This window comes from Rhinoderma darwinii, unplaced genomic scaffold (genome assembly GCF_050947455.1).
Source record: "Rhinoderma darwinii isolate aRhiDar2 unplaced genomic scaffold, aRhiDar2.hap1 Scaffold_446, whole genome shotgun sequence".
NCBI lineage: Eukaryota > Metazoa > Chordata > Amphibia > Anura > Rhinodermatidae > Rhinoderma > Rhinoderma darwinii.
The window spans coordinates 1-19,968 of NW_027463908.1; the positions used below are offsets into that span (position 1 = coordinate 1).

At 46.4% G+C, this 19,968-nt stretch overlaps 11 non-coding genes across 11 annotated transcripts; all 11 read left to right on the plus strand.

The window, feature by feature from the left end:
- The first annotated feature begins 371 nt into the window (after nucleotides 1-371).
- Nucleotides 372-562, plus strand: LOC142716043 (U2 spliceosomal RNA). The gene has a single exon (XR_012871346.1). It is a non-coding gene; the product is annotated as a U2 spliceosomal RNA (small nuclear RNA).
- A 1,264-nt stretch (nucleotides 563-1,826) lies between these two features.
- On the plus strand, nucleotides 1,827-2,017 carry LOC142716055 (U2 spliceosomal RNA). The gene has a single exon (XR_012871357.1). It is a non-coding gene; the product is annotated as a U2 spliceosomal RNA (small nuclear RNA).
- A 1,268-nt stretch (nucleotides 2,018-3,285) lies between these two features.
- LOC142716067 (U2 spliceosomal RNA) lies at nucleotides 3,286-3,476 on the plus strand. Its single transcript, XR_012871368.1, has one exon. It is a non-coding gene; the product is annotated as a U2 spliceosomal RNA (small nuclear RNA).
- A 1,292-nt stretch (nucleotides 3,477-4,768) lies between these two features.
- LOC142715905 (U2 spliceosomal RNA) lies at nucleotides 4,769-4,959 on the plus strand. The gene has a single exon (XR_012871222.1). It is a non-coding gene; the product is annotated as a U2 spliceosomal RNA (small nuclear RNA).
- A 1,292-nt stretch (nucleotides 4,960-6,251) lies between these two features.
- Nucleotides 6,252-6,442, plus strand: LOC142715917 (U2 spliceosomal RNA). The gene has a single exon (XR_012871233.1). It is a non-coding gene; the product is annotated as a U2 spliceosomal RNA (small nuclear RNA).
- A 1,288-nt stretch (nucleotides 6,443-7,730) lies between these two features.
- Nucleotides 7,731-7,921, plus strand: LOC142715929 (U2 spliceosomal RNA). The gene has a single exon (XR_012871244.1). It is a non-coding gene; the product is annotated as a U2 spliceosomal RNA (small nuclear RNA).
- Nucleotides 7,922-13,594: 5,673 nt separating this feature from the next.
- LOC142715941 (U2 spliceosomal RNA) lies at nucleotides 13,595-13,785 on the plus strand. The gene has a single exon (XR_012871255.1). It is a non-coding gene; the product is annotated as a U2 spliceosomal RNA (small nuclear RNA).
- A 1,292-nt stretch (nucleotides 13,786-15,077) lies between these two features.
- LOC142715953 (U2 spliceosomal RNA) lies at nucleotides 15,078-15,268 on the plus strand. Its single transcript, XR_012871266.1, has one exon. It is a non-coding gene; the product is annotated as a U2 spliceosomal RNA (small nuclear RNA).
- Nucleotides 15,269-16,560: 1,292 nt separating this feature from the next.
- Nucleotides 16,561-16,751, plus strand: LOC142715965 (U2 spliceosomal RNA). The gene has a single exon (XR_012871277.1). It is a non-coding gene; the product is annotated as a U2 spliceosomal RNA (small nuclear RNA).
- A 1,288-nt stretch (nucleotides 16,752-18,039) lies between these two features.
- LOC142715977 (U2 spliceosomal RNA) lies at nucleotides 18,040-18,230 on the plus strand. Its single transcript, XR_012871288.1, has one exon. It is a non-coding gene; the product is annotated as a U2 spliceosomal RNA (small nuclear RNA).
- Nucleotides 18,231-19,530: 1,300 nt separating this feature from the next.
- LOC142715990 (U2 spliceosomal RNA) lies at nucleotides 19,531-19,721 on the plus strand. Its single transcript, XR_012871299.1, has one exon. It is a non-coding gene; the product is annotated as a U2 spliceosomal RNA (small nuclear RNA).
- The last annotated feature ends 247 nt before the right edge of the window (nucleotides 19,722-19,968 follow it).

Below are 19,968 nucleotides of genomic sequence, written 5' to 3' on the forward strand. Positions count from 1 at the left end.
TCAGTGCTGCTCAGCAGGCAGCACTGGACTGGACTGGATTACAGCTGATACAAGGTGTGAAGGAACAAGGGGTGGCTGTGGGCATGCACTTGCTGCCGCTGCCAGTGTTTATCTGCATGGCAGCAGGGCATTTGGGCGTTGCCAGGAAGGCGTTTTTATGTAGATTCCTCCTCTTTCAGCACTGCATTGTGGTGCAAGCAAAAGAAGCAAATCCTGTCTGGCTTCCTCTCCAGCCTTTATTCACCTCCCGTGTAGCTGTGAGTGTGTGAGCCTGCAGGGCCCCATGGAATTGCCTAGAAGTAGGCTGAATCGCTGCAAGGGCTGAACAGCAGTATCGGGCAGGCTCGGGCAACGCGCGGCCCGTTCGGGTTATCGCTTCTCGGCCTTTTGGCTAAGATCAAGTGTAGTATCTGTTCTTATCAGTTTAATATCTGATACGTCCCCTATCTGGGGACCATATATTAAATGGATTTTTAGAACAGGGAGATGGAAATAGAGCTTGCTCTGTCCACTCCACGCATTGACCTGGTATTGCAGTATTTCCAGGACCGGTGCACCCTTTCCTTATGTGTTGACTAAAAGCAGATTCCAAAAGTGTTTTTTGTCTTTGCTATTGTTTCTGTCTTTCTGAAGGGATCTCCCCTTTTAATCCCATTATTTCAACACCTGTTGGACAATGCATGAGTGATAATGAGCTCATTGATTAAATGCAATTAATGAATAGATTGCCACCTCTTGTTGTGTGTCGTCTGTGTTTCTGTGTTTCCGGCATTTCACATTGGAACACCTCATTCACCTTCCTTGTCTTCTCTCCGCCCTCCCTTTTAGGTAAGTTAAAGAGCTGCACCTGAGCCAGCCACTGATTGATTGATTGATTGATTGATTGATGCAGCACAACAGTCAAATAGTGGAGTGGAGTAGGGGAACAGCAAACAGCCAATAAAGCAGCCCGCCCGCTCGCCTGCCCGCCACAATGGACCTACCTGTGTACACTAGATGGATGTGATGGAATGTACTGTCGTCCCTACATTTCAAGAAGAAGTAAGAATTGCAGTTGCAACAAAGCCTTGCTTGCCTACAAAGAGAGCAGCAATTTGGATTTGTTACTATGTTACCTAGAAGAATAACAAACTGTGCAAGGATGGAGGTTGTAGGAGCAAGGAGAAGTTGTCTGTAAAGTTGGTGGATGCCTATTTTCCATTTTGCAGTCCCTTGTCTCCCTCTTGTGGCCTCCTGGAGGCAACTAGCTGTGCAAAAAAAAGACAGCCTGGCGGCCGGCTGTTGCAGTGTTGCCCTCTCAGGCAACACTGAGTGACTGACTGAGCCTCACCGTCTTATATAAAGTTCAGACGGAACTTTGCACGTGTCATAGTGGAGCCCTCAGGATTCCAGATCCAGCTTTCTGACATCATAATGGGGCCTCAGAGATAAAAGCCTGGGCCCAGGCAGTGTTGGTCAGTGCTGCTCAGCAGGCAGCACTGGACTGGACTGGATTACAGCTGATACAAGGTGTGAAGGAACAAGGGGTGGCTGTGGGCATGCACTTGCTGCCGCTGCCAGTGTTTATCTGCATGGCAGCAGGGCATTTGGGCGTTGCCAGGAAGGCGTTTTTATGTAGATTCCTCCTCTTTCAGCACTGCATTGTGGTGCAAGCAAAAGAAGCAAATCCTGTCTGGCTTCCTCTCCAGCCTTTATTCACCTCCCGTGTAGCTGTGAGTGTGTGAGCCTGCAGGGCCCCATGGAATTGCCTAGAAGTAGGCTGAATCGCTGCAAGGGCTGAACAGCAGTATCGGGCAGGCTCGGGCAACGCGCGGCCCGTTCGGGTTATCGCTTCTCGGCCTTTTGGCTAAGATCAAGTGTAGTATCTGTTCTTATCAGTTTAATATCTGATACGTCCCCTATCTGGGGACCATATATTAAATGGATTTTTAGAACAGGGAGATGGAAATAGAGCTTGCTCTGTCCACTCCACGCATTGACCTGGTATTGCAGTATTTCCAGGACCGGTGCACCCTTTCCTTATGTGTTGACTAAAAGCAGATTCCAAAAGTGTTTTTTGTCTTTGCTATTGTTTCTGTCTTTCTGAAGGGATCTCCCCTTTTAATCCCATTATTTCAACACCTGTTGGACAATGCATGAGTGATAATGAGCTCATTGATTAAATGCAATTAATGAATAGATTGCCACCTCTTGTTGTGTGTCGTCTGTGTTTCTGTGTTTCCGGCATTTCACATTGGAACACCTCATTCACCTTCCTTGTCTTCTCTCCGCCCTCCCTTTTAGGTAAGTTAAAGAGCTGCACCTGAGCCAGCCACTGATTGATTGATTGATTGATTGATTGATTGATGCAGCACAACAGTCAAATAGTGGAGTGGAGTAGGGGAACAGCAAACAGCCAATAAAGCAGCCCGCCCGCTCGCCTGCCCGCCACAATGGACCTACCTGTGTACACTAGATGGATGTGATGGAATGTACTGTCGTCCCTACATTTCAAGAAGAAGTAAGAATTGCAGTTGCAACAAAGCCTTGCTTGCCTACAAAGAGAGCAGCAATTTGGATTTGTTACTATGTTACCTAGAAGAATAACAAACTGTGCAAGGATGGAGGTTGTAGGAGCAAGGAGAAGTTGTCTGTAAAGTTGGTGGATGCCTATTTTCCATTTTGCAGTCCCTTGTCTCCCTCTTGTGGCCTCCTGGAGGCAACTAGCTGTGCAAAAAAAAGACAGCCTGGCGGCCGGCTGTTGCAGTGTTGCCCTCTCAGGCAACACTGAGTGACTGACTGAGCCTCACCGTCTTATATAAAGTTCAGACGGAACTTTGCACGTGTCATAGTGGAGCCCTCAGGATTCCAGAGCCAGCTTTCTGACATCATAATGGGGCCTCAGAGATAAAAGCCTGGGCCCAGGCAGTGTTGGTCAGTGCTGCTCAGCAGGCAGCACTGGACTGGACTGGATTACAGCTGATACAAGGTGTGAAGGAACAAGGGGTGGCTGTGGGCATGCACTTGCTGCCGCTGCCAGTGTTTATCTGCATGGCAGCAGGGCATTTGGGCGTTGCCAGGAAGGCGTTTTTATGTAGATTCCTCCTCTTTCAGCACTGCGTTGTGGTGCAAGCAAAAGAAGCAAATCCTGTCTGGCTTCCTCTCCGGCCTTTATTCACCTCCCGTGTAGCTGTGAGTGTGTGAGCCTGCAGGGCCCCATGGAATTGCCTAGAAGTAGGCTGAATCGCTGCAAGGGCTGAACAGCAGTATCGGGCAGGCTCGGGCAACGCGCGGCCCGTTCGGGTTATCGCTTCTCGGCCTTTTGGCTAAGATCAAGTGTAGTATCTGTTCTTATCAGTTTAATATCTGATACGTCCCCTATCTGGGGACCATATATTAAATGGATTTTTAGAACAGGGAGATGGAAATAGAGCTTGCTCTGTCCACTCCACGCATTGACCTGGTATTGCAGTATTTCCAGGACCGGTGCACCCTTTCCTTATGTGTTGACTAAAAGCAGATTCCAAAAGTGTTTTTTGTCTTTGCTATTGTTTCTGTCTTTCTGAAGGGATCTCCCCTTTTAATCCCATTATTTCAACACCTGTTGGACAATGCATGAGTGATAATGAGCTCATTGATTAAATGCAATTAATGAATAGATTGCCACCTCTTGTTGTGTGTCGTCTGTGTTTCTGTGTTTCCGGCATTTCACATTGGAACACCTCATTCACCTTCCTTGTCTTCTCTCCGCCCTCCCTTTTAGGTAAGTTAAAGAGCTGCACCTGAGCCAGCCACTGATTGATTGATTGATTGATTGATTGATTGATTGATTGATTGATTGATTGATTGATGCAGCACAACAGTCAAATAGTGGAGTGGAGTAGGGGAACAGCAAACAGCCAATAAAGCAGCCCGCCCGCTCGCCTGCCCGCCACAATGGACCTACCTGTGTACACTAGATGGATGTGATGGAATGTACTGTCGTCCCTACATTTCAAGAAGAAGTAAGAATTGCAGTTGCAACAAAGCCTTGCTTGCCTACAAAGAGAGCAGCAATTTGGATTTGTTACTATGTTACCTAGAAGAATAACAAACTGTGCAAGGATGGAGGTTGTAGGAGCAAGGAGAAGTTGTCTGTAAAGTTGGTGGATGCCTATTTTCCATTTTGCAGTCCCTTGTCTCCCTCTTGTGGCCTCCTGGAGGCAACTAGCTGTGCAAAAAAAAGACAGCCTGGCGGCCGGCTGTTGCAGTGTTGCCCTCTCAGGCAACACTGAGTGACTGACTGAGCCTCACCGTCTTATATAAAGTTCAGACGGAACTTTGCACGTGTCATAGTGGAGCCCTCAGGATTCCAGAGCCAGCTTTCTGACATCATAATGGGGCCTCAGAGATAAAAGCCTGGGCCCAGGCAGTGTTGGTCAGTGCTGCTCAGCAGGCAGCACTGGACTGGACTGGATTACAGCTGATACAAGGTGTGAAGGAACAAGGGGTGGCTGTGGGCATGCACTTGCTGCCGCTGCCAGTGTTTATCTGCATGGCAGCAGGGCATTTGGGCGTTGCCAGGAAGGCGTTTTTATGTAGATTCCTCCTCTTTCAGCACTGCATTGTGGTGCAAGCAAAAGAAGCAAATCCTGTCTGGCTTCCTCTCCGGCCTTTATTCACCTCCCGTGTAGCTGTGAGTGTGTGAGCCTGCAGGGCCCCATGGAATTGCCTAGAAGTAGGCTGAATCGCTGCAAGGGCTGAACAGCAGTATCGGGCAGGCTCGGGCAACGCGCGGCCCGTTCGGGTTATCGCTTCTCGGCCTTTTGGCTAAGATCAAGTGTAGTATCTGTTCTTATCAGTTTAATATCTGATACGTCCCCTATCTGGGGACCATATATTAAATGGATTTTTAGAACAGGGAGATGGAAATAGAGCTTGCTCTGTCCACTCCACGCATTGACCTGGTATTGCAGTATTTCCAGGACCGGTGCACCCTTTCCTTATGTGTTGACTAAAAGCAGATTCCAAAAGTGTTTTTTGTCTTTGCTATTGTTTCTGTCTTTCTGAAGGGATCTCCCCTTTTAATCCCATTATTTCAACACCTGTTGGACAATGCATGAGTGATAATGAGCTCATTGATTAAATGCAATTAATGAATAGATTGCCACCTCTTGTTGTGTGTCGTCTGTGTTTCTGTGTTTCCGGCATTTCACATTGGAATACCTCATTCACCTTCCTTGTCTTCTCTCCGCCCTCCCTTTTAGGTAAGTTAAAGAGCTGCACCTGAGCCAGCCACTGATTGATTGATTGATTGATTGATTGATTGATTGATTGATTGATTGATTGATTGATGCAGCACAACAGTCAAATAGTGGAGTGGAGTAGGGGAACAGCAAACAGCCAATAAAGCAGCCCGCCCGCTCGCCTGCCCGCCACAATGGACCTACCTGTGTACACTAGATGGATGTGATGGAATGTACTGTCGTCCCTACATTTCAAGAAGAAGTAAGAATTGCAGTTGCAACAAAGCCTTGCTTGCCTACAAAGAGAGCAGCAATTTGGATTTGTTACTATGTTACCTAGAAGAATAACAAACTGTGCAAGGATGGAGGTTGTAGGAGCAAGGAGAAGTTGTCTGTAAAGTTGGTGGATGCCTATTTTCCATTTTGCAGTCCCTTGTCTCCCTCTTGTGGCCTCCTGGAGGCAACTAGCTGTGCAAAAAAAAGACAGCCTGGCGGCCGGCTGTTGCAGTGTTGCCCTCTCAGGCAACACTGAGTGACTGACTGAGCCTCACCGTCTTATATAAAGTTCAGACGGAACTTTGCACGTGTCATAGTGGAGCCCTCAGGATTCCAGAGCCAGCTTTCTGACATCATAATGGGGCCTCAGAGATAAAAGCCTGGGCCCAGGCAGTGTTGGTCAGTGCTGCTCAGCAGGCAGCACTGGACTGGACTGGATTACAGCTGATACAAGGTGTGAAGGAACAAGGGGTGGCTGTGGGCATGCACTTGCTGCCGCTGCCAGTGTTTATCTGCATGGCAGCAGGGCATTTGGGCGTTGCCAGGAAGGCGTTTTTATGTAGATTCCTCCTCTTTCAGCACTGCATTGTGGTGCAAGCAAAAGAAGCAAATCCTGTCTGGCTTCCTCTCCGGCCTTTATTCACCTCCCGTGTAGCTGTGAGTGTGTGAGCCTGCAGGGCCCCATGGAATTGCCTAGAAGTAGGCTGAATCGCTGCAAGGGCTGAACAGCAGTATCGGGCAGGCTCGGGCAACGCGCGGCCCGTTCGGGTTATCGCTTCTCGGCCTTTTGGCTAAGATCAAGTGTAGTATCTGTTCTTATCAGTTTAATATCTGATACGTCCCCTATCTGGGGACCATATATTAAATGGATTTTTAGAACAGGGAGATGGAAATAGAGCTTGCTCTGTCCACTCCACGCATTGACCTGGTATTGCAGTATTTCCAGGACCGGTGCACCCTTTCCTTATGTGTTGACTAAAAGCAGATTCCAAAAGTGTTTTTTGTCTTTGCTATTGTTTCTGTCTTTCTGAAGGGATCTCCCCTTTTAATCCCATTATTTCAACACCTGTTGGACAATGCATGAGTGATAATGAGCTCATTGATTAAATGCAATTAATGAATAGATTGCCACCTCTTGTTGTGTGTCGTCTGTGTTTCTGTGTTTCCGGCATTTCACATTGGAACACCTCATTCACCTTCCTTGTCTTCTCTCCGCCCTCCCTTTTAGGTAAGTTAAAGAGCTGCACCTGAGCCAGCCACTGATTGATTGATTGATTGATTGATTGATTGATTGATTGATTGATTGATTGATGCAGCACAACAGTCAAATAGTGGAGTGGAGTAGGGGAACAGCAAACAGCCAATAAAGCAGCCCGCCCGCTCGCCTGCCCGCCACAATGGACCTACCTGTGTACACTAGATGGATGTGATGGAATGTACTGTCGTCCCTACATTTCAAGAAGAAGTAAGAATTGCAGTTGCAACAAAGCCTTGCTTGCCTACAAAGAGAGCAGCAATTTGGATTTGTTACTATGTTACCTAGAAGAATAACAAACTGTGCAAGGATGGAGGTTGTAGGAGCAAGGAGAAGTTGTCTGTAAAGTTGGTGGATGCCTATTTTCCATTTTGCAGTCCCTTGTCTCCCTCTTGTGGCCTCCTGGAGGCAACTAGCTGTGCAAAAAAAAGACAGCCTGGCGGCCGGCTGTTGCAGTGTTGCCCTCTCAGGCAACACTGAGTGACTGACTGAGCCTCACCGTCTTATATAAAGTTCAGACGGAACTTTGCACGTGTCATAGTGGAGCCCTCAGGATTCCAGAGCCAGCTTTCTGACATCATAATGGGGCCTCAGAGATAAAAGCCTGGGCCCAGGCAGTGTTGGTCAGTGCTGCTCAGCAGGCAGCACTGGACTGGACTGGATTACAGCTGATACAAGGTGTGAAGGAACAAGGGGTGGCTGTGGGCATGCACTTGCTGCCGCTGCCAGTGTTTATCTGCATGGCAGCAGGGCATTTGGGCGTTGCCAGGAAGGCGTTTTTATGTAGATTCCTCCTCTTTCAGCACTGCATTGTGGTGCAAGCAAAAGAAGCAAATCCTGTCTGGCTTCCTCTCCGGCCTTTATTCACCTCCCGTGTAGCTGTGAGTGTGTGAGCCTGCAGGGCCCCATGGAATTGCCTAGAAGTAGGCTGAATCGCTGCAAGGGCTGAACAGCAGTATCGGGCAGGCTCGGGCAACGCGCGGCCCGTTCGGGTTATCGCTTCTCGGCCTTTTGGCTAAGATCAAGTGTAGTATCTGTTCTTATCAGTTTAATATCTGATACGTCCCCTATCTGGGGACCATATATTAAATGGATTTTTAGAACAGGGAGATGGAAATAGAGCTTGCTCTGTCCACTCCACGCATTGACCTGGTATTGCAGTATTTCCAGGACCGGTGCACCCTTTCCTTATGTGTTGACTAAAAGCAGATTCCAAAAGTGTTTTTTGTCTTTGCTATTGTTTCTGTCTTTCTGAAGGGATCTCCCCTTTTAATCCCATTATTTCAACACCTGTTGGACAATGCATGAGTGATAATGAGCTCATTGATTAAATGCAATTAATGAATAGATTGCCACCTCTTGTTGTGTGTCGTCTGTGTTTCTGTGTTTCCGGCATTTCACATTGGAACACCTCATTCACCTTCCTTGTCTTCTCTCCGCCCTCCCTTTTAGGTAAGTTAACCCCTTCCCGCTCCTTGACGTACTATTACGTCATGGCAGCTGTATCGTTCGCGCTCCATGCCGTAATAGTACGTCTCGGGAGTAACGGCCGTTTCGGCCGTCCTCCCGACACATACAGGAGCTGTGACGCTGCTGTCTTGTTCAGCAGCTGTCACAGCTCCTACAGCGGGGACCGATCGCTGTGTCCCCGCTGATTAACCCCTTAAAAGCCGCGTTCTATAGAGATTGCGGCTTTTTAGGGGTTAAGCTGCCATCGCCGGCCTGCTACGCGATAGCGGCCGGCGATGGTGACTATGGCAACCGGACACCAAACAATGGCGTCCGGCTATGCCATAGACGGAAGCCTAGTGGGTCCTGACAACGTCAGGACCCACTATGCTTGCTGTCAGTGAGTAGCTGACAGTTCTAATACACTGCACTACGCATGTAGTGCAGTGTATTAGAATAGCGATCAGGGCCTCCTGCCCTCATGTCCCCTAGTGGGACAAAGTAATAAAGTAAAAAAAAAGTTAAAAAAAGATGTGTAAAAATAAGAAAATAAAAGTTTTAAAAGTAATAAAAGTAAAAGTCCCACTTTTTCCCTTATCAGGCCTTTATTATTAATAAAAATATATAAACAAACAAATAAACTATACATAATTGGTATCGCCGCGTCCGTAACGGCCTGAACTACAAAATTATTTTGTTATTTATCCCGCACGGTGAACGCCGTAAAAAAAAATATTAATAAACCGTACCACAATCACAATTGTTTGGTCACTTCACCTCCCAAAAAATGGAATAAAAAGAGATCAAAAAGTCGCATGTACCTAAAAATGGTACTGATGGAAAATACAGTTCGTTACGCAAAAAATAAGTCCTCGCACGGCTTTATTGATTGAAAAATAAAAACGTTATGGCTCTTAGAATAAGGTAACACAAAAAGTGAATGATTGTTTACAAAACGTATTTTATTGTGCAAACGCCATAAGACATAAAAAAAAACTATAAACATCTGGTATCGCCGTGATCGTATCGCCCCGCAGAATAAAGTTAATATATCATTTATAGCGCACGGTGAACGCTGTAAAAAAAAAAGTATACAAAAACAATAGTAGAATTGCTGTTTATTAGTCACCACGCCACCTAAAAATGGAATAAAAACTGATCAAAAAGCCGCATGCACCCCATGAAAACTACAATGGATTCCTCAAGGGGTCTAGTTTCCAAATTGGGGTCACTTTTGGGGGGTTTCCAATGTTTTGGCACCACAAGACCTCTTCAAACCGGACATGGTGCCTAATAAAAAAGAGGGCTCAAAATCCGCTAGGTGCTCCTTTGCTTCGGAGGCCGGTGCTTCAGTCCATTACCGCCCGAGGGCCACATGTGGGATATTTCTCTAAACTGCAGAATCTGGGCAATAAGTATTGAGTTGCGTTTCTCTGATAAATCCTTTTGCGTTATAAAAAAAATGGTATAAAGAGGATTTTCTGACAAAAAAAAATGTAAATTTCACCTCTACTTTGCTCTAAATTTTTGTGAAACACCTAAAGGGTTCATAAACTTTCTAAATGCTGTTGGGAATACTTTGAGGGGTCTAGTTTCTAAAATGGGGTGTTTGATAGGGGTTTCTAATATATGGGCCCCTCAAAGCAACTTCAGAAATGAACTGGAACCTAAAAAAATAAATAAATGAGGCAATACTTCGCTTCTTACATTATACTGATAATGAGCCGTGCCCACCCCGAGATGACCCCAGTTTTGACCGTTTGTATAAACGGAGACCCCTATTAGACCGTTCCAGTGCCCGGTTTTCCCAAGCATACACCCCCGAGAAGTGTTTTTCTATTGATGAGTCCCTGGTACATTTTAAAGGGAGGATTCAATTCCGCCAGTACCTGCCAGGTAAGAGGGCAAGGTATGGCGTGAAGATGTATAAGCTGTGAGAGTGCATCAGGGTATACCTACAGGTTTAGGATATATGAAGGAAAGGCCACCCCCAAACCAGACTGCATCCTGGACTACAATAGGTACATGGGAGGGATGGACTTGTCAAATCAAGTCCTGAAGCCCTACAGCGCCATGCGGTGTAGTATAAGAAGCTGGCCGGGCACATCATACAGATGGCTTTGTACAATGCGTATGTGCTACGTCGATGTGCAGGCCAGAGGGGAACTTTCCTGGAATTTCAAGATATAATCTTTAGGGACCAGGAAGGGGGGGCGCATCGTACCAGGGCAACACTTTCCAGGAGAAGGTCCCCAAACCGGTGGAAAGGGAAAGAGTCAAAAGAGGTGCAGAGTCTGCTATAAGAGGGGGATAAGGAAGAACACAATATACCAATGTGACACGTGTCCCGAAAAACCAGGGCTCTGTATAAAAGATTGTTTTAAAATGTATCATACATCCCTTGATTTTCAATTTACCCTGATGCACTCCGCACAGCTTACCCCCTCATCCTTCCCTTCTGAGCCCTGCCGTATGCCCAGGCAGCTGATAACAGCCACATGTAGGGTATTGTCGTACCCAGGAGAACCCACATTACAATTTAAGGGGTGTATATCTCCGGTGGCGCATGCTGGGCACACTATATTGGACACTAAAATGGCATATACATATATAAAATTGCAAATCTCACACTGCACCATCTGCTGCGCATTATCTTTTACACAGTACCTGTGGGGTCAAAATGCTCACTACACCTCTAGATGAATGTCTTAAGGGGTGTAGTTTTTAAAATGGGGTCACTTCTCGGGTGTTTCAACTGTACTGGTACCTCAGGGGCTTCTGCACACATGACTTAGCACCAGAAAAGCTCCAGTAGGCCAAATGGTGGTCCTTTCCTTCTGAGCCCTCCCATGGGCCCAAAGGGCAGTTTATCACCACAAATGGGGTATTGCCGCACTAAGGACAAATTGGGCAACAAAATGGGGTATGTTGTTCCTTGTGAAAATAAGAAATTTTGATCAAAAATGACATCTTATTGGAAAAAATATCATTTTTTTCATTTCACAGCCCAATTCAAATAGGTGCTGTGAAAAACCTGTGGGGTCAAAATGATAACAAAAACCATAAATGAATTCCTTGAGGGGTGTAGTTTCCAAAATGGGGTCACTTCTGGTGGGTTTCCATTGCTTTGATACCTCTGGGGCTCTGCAAATGCGACATGGCACCCGAAAACCAATCCAGCAAAATCTGGACTCCAACAAACACATAGCGCTCCTTTCCTTCTGAGCCCTCCCATGGGCCCAAACGGCAGTTTATCACCACAAATGGGGTATTGCCGCACTAAGGACAAATTGGGCAACAAAATGGGGTATGTTGTTCCCTGTGAAAATAAGAAAATTTGATCAAAAATGACATTTTACTGGAAAAAATATCATTTTTTTCATTTCACAGCCCAATTCAAATAGGTGCTGTGAAAAAACTGTGCGGTCAAAATGATAACAAAAACCATAAATGCATTCCTTGAGGGGTGTAATTTCCAAAATGGGGTCACTTCTGGTGGGTTTCCATTGTTTTGATACCTCAACGCCTCTTCAAACCTGGCATGCTGCCTAAAATATATTCTAATAAAAAAGAGGCCTCAAAATGCACTAGGTGCTTCTTTGCTTCTAGGGCTTGTGTTTTAGTCCACGAGCGCAGTAGGGCCACATGTGGGACATTTCTAAAAACTGCAGAATCTGGACAATACATATTTAGTAGTGTTTCTCTGGTAAAACCTTCTCTGTTACTAAAAAAAAATTGAATAAAATTGAAATTCAGCAGAAAAAATGAAATTTGCAAATTTAATTTCCACTTTGCTTTAATTCCTGTGAAATGCCTGAAGGGTTAAAAAACTTTCTATATGCTGTTTTGAATACTTTGAGGGGTCTAGTTTTTAAAATGGGGTGTTTTATGGGGGTTTCTAATACATAGGCCCCTCAAATCCACTTCAGAACTGAACTGGCACCTTCAAAAAAAGGCTTTTGAAATTTTCTTAAGAATATGAGAAATTGCTGTTTATGTTCTAAGCCTTGTAACGTCCAAGAAAAATAAAAGAATGTTCAAAAAACGATGCCAATCTAAAGTAGACATATGGGAAATGTGAACTAGTGACTATTTTGGGTGGTATAACCGTCTGTTTTTCAAGCAGATGCATTTAAATTCTGAAAAATGCTATTTTTTGTAAATTTTCTCTAAATTTTGCAATTTTTCACAAATAAAGACTGAATATATCGACCAAATTTTACCACGAACATGAAGCCCAAAGTGTCACGAGAAAACAATCTCAGAATCGCTTGGATAGGTTTAAGCATTCCGACGTTATTACCACATAAAGTGAAATATGTCAGATTTGAAAAATGGGCTCTGAGCCTTAAGGCCCAAACTAGGCTGCGTCCTTAAGGGGTTAAAGAGCTGCACCTGAGCCAGCCACTGATTGATTGATTGATTGATTGATTGATTGATTGATTGATTGATTGATTGATTGATTGATTGATGCAGCACAACAGTCAAATAGTGGAGTGGAGTAGGGGAACAGCAAACAGCCAATAAAGCAGCCCGCCCGCTCGCCTGCCCGCCACAATGGACCTACCTGTGTACACTAGATGGATGTGATGGAATGTACTGTCGTCCCTACATTTCAAGAAGAAGTAAGAATTGCAGTTGCAACAAAGCCTTGCTTGCCTACAAAGAGAGCAGCAATTTGGATTTGTTACTATGTTACCTAGAAGAATAACAAACTGTGCAAGGATGGAGGTTGTAGGAGCAAGGAGAAGTTGTCTGTAAAGTTGGTGGATGCCTATTTTCCATTTTGCAGTCCCTTGTCTCCCTCTTGTGGCCTCCTGGAGGCAACTAGCTGTGCAAAAAAAAGACAGCCTGGCGGCCGGCTGTTGCAGTGTTGCCCTCTCAGGCAACACTGAGTGACTGACTGAGCCTCACCGTCTTATATAAAGTTCAGACGGAACTTTGCACGTGTCATAGTGGAGCCCTCAGGATTCCAGAGCCAGCTTTCTGACATCATAATGGGGCCTCAGAGATAAAAGCCTGGGCCCAGGCAGTGTTGGTCAGTGCTGCTCAGCAGGCAGCACTGGACTGGACTGGATTACAGCTGATACAAGGTGTGAAGGAACAAGGGGTGGCTGTGGGCATGCACTTGCTGCCGCTGCCAGTGTTTATCTGCATGGCAGCAGGGCATTTGGGCGTTGCCAGGAAGGCGTTTTTATGTAGATTCCTCCTCTTTCAGCACTGCATTGTGGTGCAAGCAAAAGAAGCAAATCCTGTCTGGCTTCCTCTCCGGCCTTTATTCACCTCCCGTGTAGCTGTGAGTGTGTGAGCCTGCAGGGCCCCATGGAATTGCCTAGAAGTAGGCTGAATCGCTGCAAGGGCTGAACAGCAGTATCGGGCAGGCTCGGGCAACGCGCGGCCCGTTCGGGTTATCGCTTCTCGGCCTTTTGGCTAAGATCAAGTGTAGTATCTGTTCTTATCAGTTTAATATCTGATACGTCCCCTATCTGGGGACCATATATTAAATGGATTTTTAGAACAGGGAGATGGAAATAGAGCTTGCTCTGTCCACTCCACGCATTGACCTGGTATTGCAGTATTTCCAGGACCGGTGCACCCTTTCCTTATGTGTTGACTAAAAGCAGATTCCAAAAGTGTTTTTTGTCTTTGCTATTGTTTCTGTCTTTCTGAAGGGATCTCCCCTTTTAATCCCATTATTTCAACACCTGTTGGACAATGCATGAGTGATAATGAGCTCATTGATTAAATGCAATTAATGAATAGATTGCCACCTCTTGTTGTGTGTCGTCTGTGTTTCTGTGTTTCCGGCATTTCACATTGGAACACCTCATTCACCTTCCTTGTCTTCTCTCCGCCCTCCCTTTTAGGTAAGTTAAAGAGCTGCACCTGAGCCAGCCACTGATTGATTGATTGATTGATTGATTGATTGATTGATTGATTGATTGATTGATTGATGCAGCACAACAGTCAAATAGTGGAGTGGAGTAGGGGAACAGCAAACAGCCAATAAAGCAGCCCGCCCGCTCGCCTGCCCGCCACAATGGACCTACCTGTGTACACTAGATGGATGTGATGGAATGTACTGTCGTCCCTACATTTCAAGAAGAAGTAAGAATTGCAGTTGCAACAAAGCCTTGCTTGCCTACAAAGAGAGCAGCAATTTGGATTTGTTACTATGTTACCTAGAAGAATAACAAACTGTGCAAGGATGGAGGTTGTAGGAGCAAGGAGAAGTTGTCTGTAAAGTTGGTGGATGCCTATTTTCCATTTTGCAGTCCCTTGTCTCCCTCTTGTGGCCTCCTGGAGGCAACTAGCTGTGCAAAAAAAAGACAGCCTGGCGGCCGGCTGTTGCAGTGTTGCCCTCTCAGGCAACACTGAGTGACTGACTGAGCCTCACCGTCTTATATAAAGTTCAGACGGAACTTTGCACGTGTCATAGTGGAGCCCTCAGGATTCCAGAGCCAGCTTTCTGACATCATAATGGGGCCTCAGAGATAAAAGCCTGGGCCCAGGTAGTGTTGGTCAGTGCTGCTCAGCAGGCAGCACTGGACTGGACTGGATTACAGCTGATACAAGGTGTGAAGGAACAAGGGGTGGCTGTGGGCATGCACTTGCTGCCGCTGCCAGTGTTTATCTGCATGGCAGCAGGGCATTTGGGCGTTGCCAGGAAGGCATTTTTATGTAGATTCCTCCTCTTTCAGCACTGCATTGTGGTGCAAGCAAAAGAAGCAAATCCTGTCTGGCTTCCTCTCCGGCCTTTATTCACCTCCCGTGTAGCTGTGAGTGTGTGAGCCTGCAGGGCCCCATGGAATTGCCTAGAAGTAGGCTGAATCGCTGCAAGGGCTGAACAGCAGTATCGGGCAGGCTCGGGCAACGCGCGGCCCGTTCGGGTTATCGCTTCTCGGCCTTTTGGCTAAGATCAAGTGTAGTATCTGTTCTTATCAGTTTAATATCTGATACGTCCCCTATCTGGGGACCATATATTAAATGGATTTTTAGAACAGGGAGATGGAAATAGAGCTTGCTCTGTCCACTCCACGCATTGACCTGGTATTGCAGTATTTCCAGGACCGGTGCACCCTTTCCTTATGTGTTGACTAAAAGCAGATTCCAAAAGTGTTTTTTGTCTTTGCTATTGTTTCTGTCTTTCTGAAGGGATCTCCCCTTTTAATCCCATTATTTCAACACCTGTTGGACAATGCATGAGTGATAATGAGCTCATTGATTAAATGCAATTAATGAATAGATTGCCACCTCTTGTTGTGTGTCGTCTGTGTTTCTGTGTTTCCGGCATTTCACATTGGAACACCTCATTCACCTTCCTTGTCTTCTCTCCGCCCTCCCTTTTAGGTAAGTTAAAGAGCTGCACCTGAGCCAGCCACTGATTGATTGATTGATTGATTGATTGATTGATTGATTGATTGATTGATTGATTGATGCAGCACAACAGTCAAATAGTGGAGTGGAGTAGGGGAACAGCAAACAGCCAATAAAGCAGCCCGCCCGCTCGCCTGCCCGCCACAATGGACCTACCTGTGTACACTAGATGGATGTGATGGAATGTACTGTCGTCCCTACATTTCAAGAAGAAGTAAGAATTGCAGTTGCAACAAAGCCTTGCTTGCCTACAAAGAGAGCAGCAATTTGGATTTGTTACTATGTTACCTAGAAGAATAACAAACTGTGCAAGGATGGAGGTTGTAGGAGCAAGGAGAAGTTGTCTGTAAAGTTGGTGGATGCCTATTTTCCATTTTGCAGTCCCTTGTCTCCCTCTTGTGGCCTCCTGGAGGCAACTAGCTGTGCAAAAAAAAGACAGCCTGGCGGCCGGCTGTTGCAGTGTTGCCCTCTCAGGCAACACTGAGTGACTGACTGAGCCTCACCGTCTTATATAAAGTTCAGACGGAACTTTGCACGTGTCATAGTGGAGCCCTCAGGATTCCAGAGCCAGCTTTCTGACATCATAATGGGGCCTCAGAGATAAAAGCCTGGGCCCAGGCAGTGTTGGTCAGTGCTGCTCAGCAGGCAGCACTGGACTGGACTGGATTACAGCTGATACAAGGTGTGAAGGAACAAGGGGTGGCTGTGGGCATGCACTTGCTGCCGCTGCCAGTGTTTATCTGCATGGCAGCAGGGCATTTGGGCGTTGCCAGGAAGGCGTTTTTATGTAGATTCCTCCTCTTTCAGCACTGCATTGTGGTGCAAGCAAAAGAAGCAAATCCTGTCTGGCTTCCTCTCCGGCCTTTATTCACCTCCCGTGTAGCTGTGAGTGTGTGAGCCTGCAGGGCCCCATGGAATTGCCTAGAAGTAGGCTGAATCGCTGCAAGGGCTGAACAGCAGTATCGGGCAGGCTCGGGCAACGCGCGGCCCGTTCGGGTTATCGCTTCTCGGCCTTTTGGCTAAGATCAAGTGTAGTATCTGTTCTTATCAGTTTAATATCTGATACGTCCCCTATCTGGGGACCATATATTAAATGGATTTTTAGAACAGGGAGATGGAAATAGAGCTTGCTCTGTCCACTCCACGCATTGACCTGGTATTGCAGTATTTCCAGGACCGGTGCACCCTTTCCTTATGTGTTGACTAAAAGCAGATTCCAAAAGTGTTTTTTGTCTTTGCTATTGTTTCTGTCTTTCTGAAGGGATCTCCCCTTTTAATCCCATTATTTCAACACCTGTTGGACAATGCATGAGTGATAATGAGCTCATTGATTAAATGCAATTAATGAATAGATTGCCACCTCTTGTTGTGTGTCGTCTGTGTTTCTGTGTTTCCGGCATTTCACATTGGAACACCTCATTCACCTTCCTTGTCTTCTCTCCGCCCTCCCTTTTAGGTAAGTTAAAGAGCTGCACCTGAGCCAGCCACTGATTGATTGATTGATTGATTGATTGATTGATTGATTGATTGATTGATTGATGCAGCACAACAGTCAAATAGTGGAGTGGAGTAGGGGAACAGCAAACAGCCAATAAAGCAGCCCGCCCGCTCGCCTGCCCGCCACAATGGACCTACCTGTGTACACTAGATGGATGTGATGGAATGTACTGTCGTCCCTACATTTCAAGAAGAAGTAAGAATTGCAGTTGCAACAAAGCCTTGCTTGCCTACAAAGAGAGCAGCAATTTGGATTTGTTACTATGTTACCTAGAAGAATAACAAACTGTGCAAGGATGGAGGTTGTAGGAGCAAGGAGAAGTTGTCTGTAAAGTTGGTGGATGCCTATTTTCCATTTTGCAGTCCCTTGTCTCCCTCTTGTGGCCTCCTGGAGGCAACTAGCTGTGCAAAAAAAAGACAGCCTGGCGGCCGGCTGTTGCAGTGTTGCCCTCTCAGGCAACACTGAGTGACTGACTGAGCCTCACCGTCTTATATAAAGTTCAGACGGAACTTTGCACGTGTCATAGTGGAGCCCTCAGGATTCCAGAGCCAGCTTTCTGACATCATAATGGGGCCTCAGAGATAAAAGCCTGGGCCCAGGCAGTGTTGGTCAGTGCTGCTCAGCAGGCAGCACTGGACTGGACTGGATTACAGCTGATACAAGGTGTGAAGGAACAAGGGGTGGCTGTGGGCATGCACTTGCTGCCGCTGCCAGTGTTTATCTGCATGGCAGCAGGGCATTTGGGCGTTGCCAGGAAGGCGTTTTTATGTAGATTCCTCCTCTTTCAGCACTGCATTGTGGTGCAAGCAAAAGAAGCAAATCCTGTCTGGCTTCCTCTCCGGCCTTTATTCACCTCCCGTGTAGCTGTGAGTGTGTGAGCCTGCAGGGCCCCATGGAATTGCCTAGAAGTAGGCTGAATCGCTGCAAGGGCTGAACAGCAGTATCGGGCAGGCTCGGGCAACGCGCGGCCCGTTCGGGTTATCGCTTCTCGGCCTTTTGGCTAAGATCAAGTGTAGTATCTGTTCTTATCAGTTTAATATCTGATACGTCCCCTATCTGGGGACCATATATTAAATGGATTTTTAGAACAGGGAGATGGAAATAGAGCTTGCTCTGTCCACTCCACGCATTGACCTGGTATTGCAGTATTTCCAGGACCGGTGCACCCTTTCCTTATGTGTTGACTAAAAACAGATTCCAAAAGTGTTTTTTGTCTTTGCTATTGTTTCTGTCTTTCTGAAGGGATCTCCCCTTTTAATCCCATTATTTCAACACCTGTTGGACAATGCATGAGTGATAATGAGCTCATTGATTAAATGCAATTAATGAATAGATTGCCACCTCTTGTTGTGTGTCGTCTGTGTTTCTGTGTTTCCGGCATTTCACATTGGAACACCTCATTCACCTTCCTTGTCTTCTCTCCGCCCTCCCTTTTAGGTAAGTTAAAGAGCTGCACCTGAGCCAGCCACTGATTGATTGATTGATTGATTGATTGATTGATTGATTGATTGATTGATTGATTGATTGATTGATGCAGCACAACAGTCAAATAGTGGAGTGGAGTAGGGGAACAGCAAACAGCCAATAAAGCAGCCCGCCCGCTCGCCTGCCCGCCACAATGGACCTACCTGTGTACACTAGATGGATGTGATGGAATGTACTGTCGTCCCTACATTTCAAGAAGAAGTAAGAATTGCAGTTGCAACAAAGCCTTGCTTGCCTACAAAGAGAGCAGCAATTTGGATTTGTTACTATGTTACCTAGAAGAATAACAAACTGTGCAAGGATGGAGGTTGTAGGAGCAAGGAGAAGTTGTCTGTAAAGTTGGTGGATGCCTATTTTCCATTTTGCAGTCCCTTGTCTCCCTCTTGTGGCCTCCTGGAGGCAACTAGCTGTGCAAAAAAAAGACAGCCTGGCGGCCGGCTGTTGCAGTGTTGCCCTCTCAGGCAACACTGAGTGACTGACTGAGCCTCACCGTCTTATATAAAGTTCAGACGGAACTTTGCACGTGTCATAGTGGAGCCCTCAGGATTCCAGAGCCAGCTTTCTGACATCATAATGGGGCCTCAGAGATAAAAGTCTGGGCCCAGGCAGTGTTGGTCAGTGCTGCTCAGCAGGCAGCACTGGACTGGACTGGATTACAGCTGATACAAGGTGTGAAGGAACAAGGGGTGGCTGTGGGCATGCACTTGCTGCCGCTGCCAGTGTTTATCTGCATGGCAGCAGGGCATTTGGGCGTTGCCAGGAAGGCGTTTTTATGTAGATTCCTCCTCTTTCAGCACTGCATTGTGGTGCAAGCAAAAGAAGCAAATCCTGTCTGGCTTCCTCTCCGGCCTTTATTCACCTCCCGTGTAGCTGTGAGTGTGTGAGCCTGCAGGGCCCCATGGAATTGCCTAGAAGTAGGCTGAATCGCTGCAAGGGCTGAACAGCAGTATCGGGCAGGCTCGGGCAACGCGCGGCCCGTTCGGGTTATCGCTTCTCGGCCTTTTGGCTAAGATCAAGTGTAGTATCTGTTCTTATCAGTTTAATATCTGATACGTCCCCTATCTGGGGACCATATATTAAATGGATTTTTAGAACAGGGAGATGGAAATAGAGCTTGCTCTGTCCACTCCACGCATTGACCTGGTATTGCAGTATTTCCAGGACCGGTGCACCCTTTCCTTATGTGTTGACTAAAAGCAGATTCCAAAAGTGTTTTTTGTCTTTGCTATTGTTTCTGTCTTTCTGAAGGGATCTCCCCTTTTAATCCCATTATTTCAACACCTGTTGGACAATGCATGAGTGATAATGAGCTCATTGATTAAATGCAATTAATGAATAGATTGCCACCTCTTGTTGTGTGTCGTCTGTGTTTCTGTGTTTCCGGCATTTCACATTGGAACACCTCATTCACCTTCCTTGTCTTC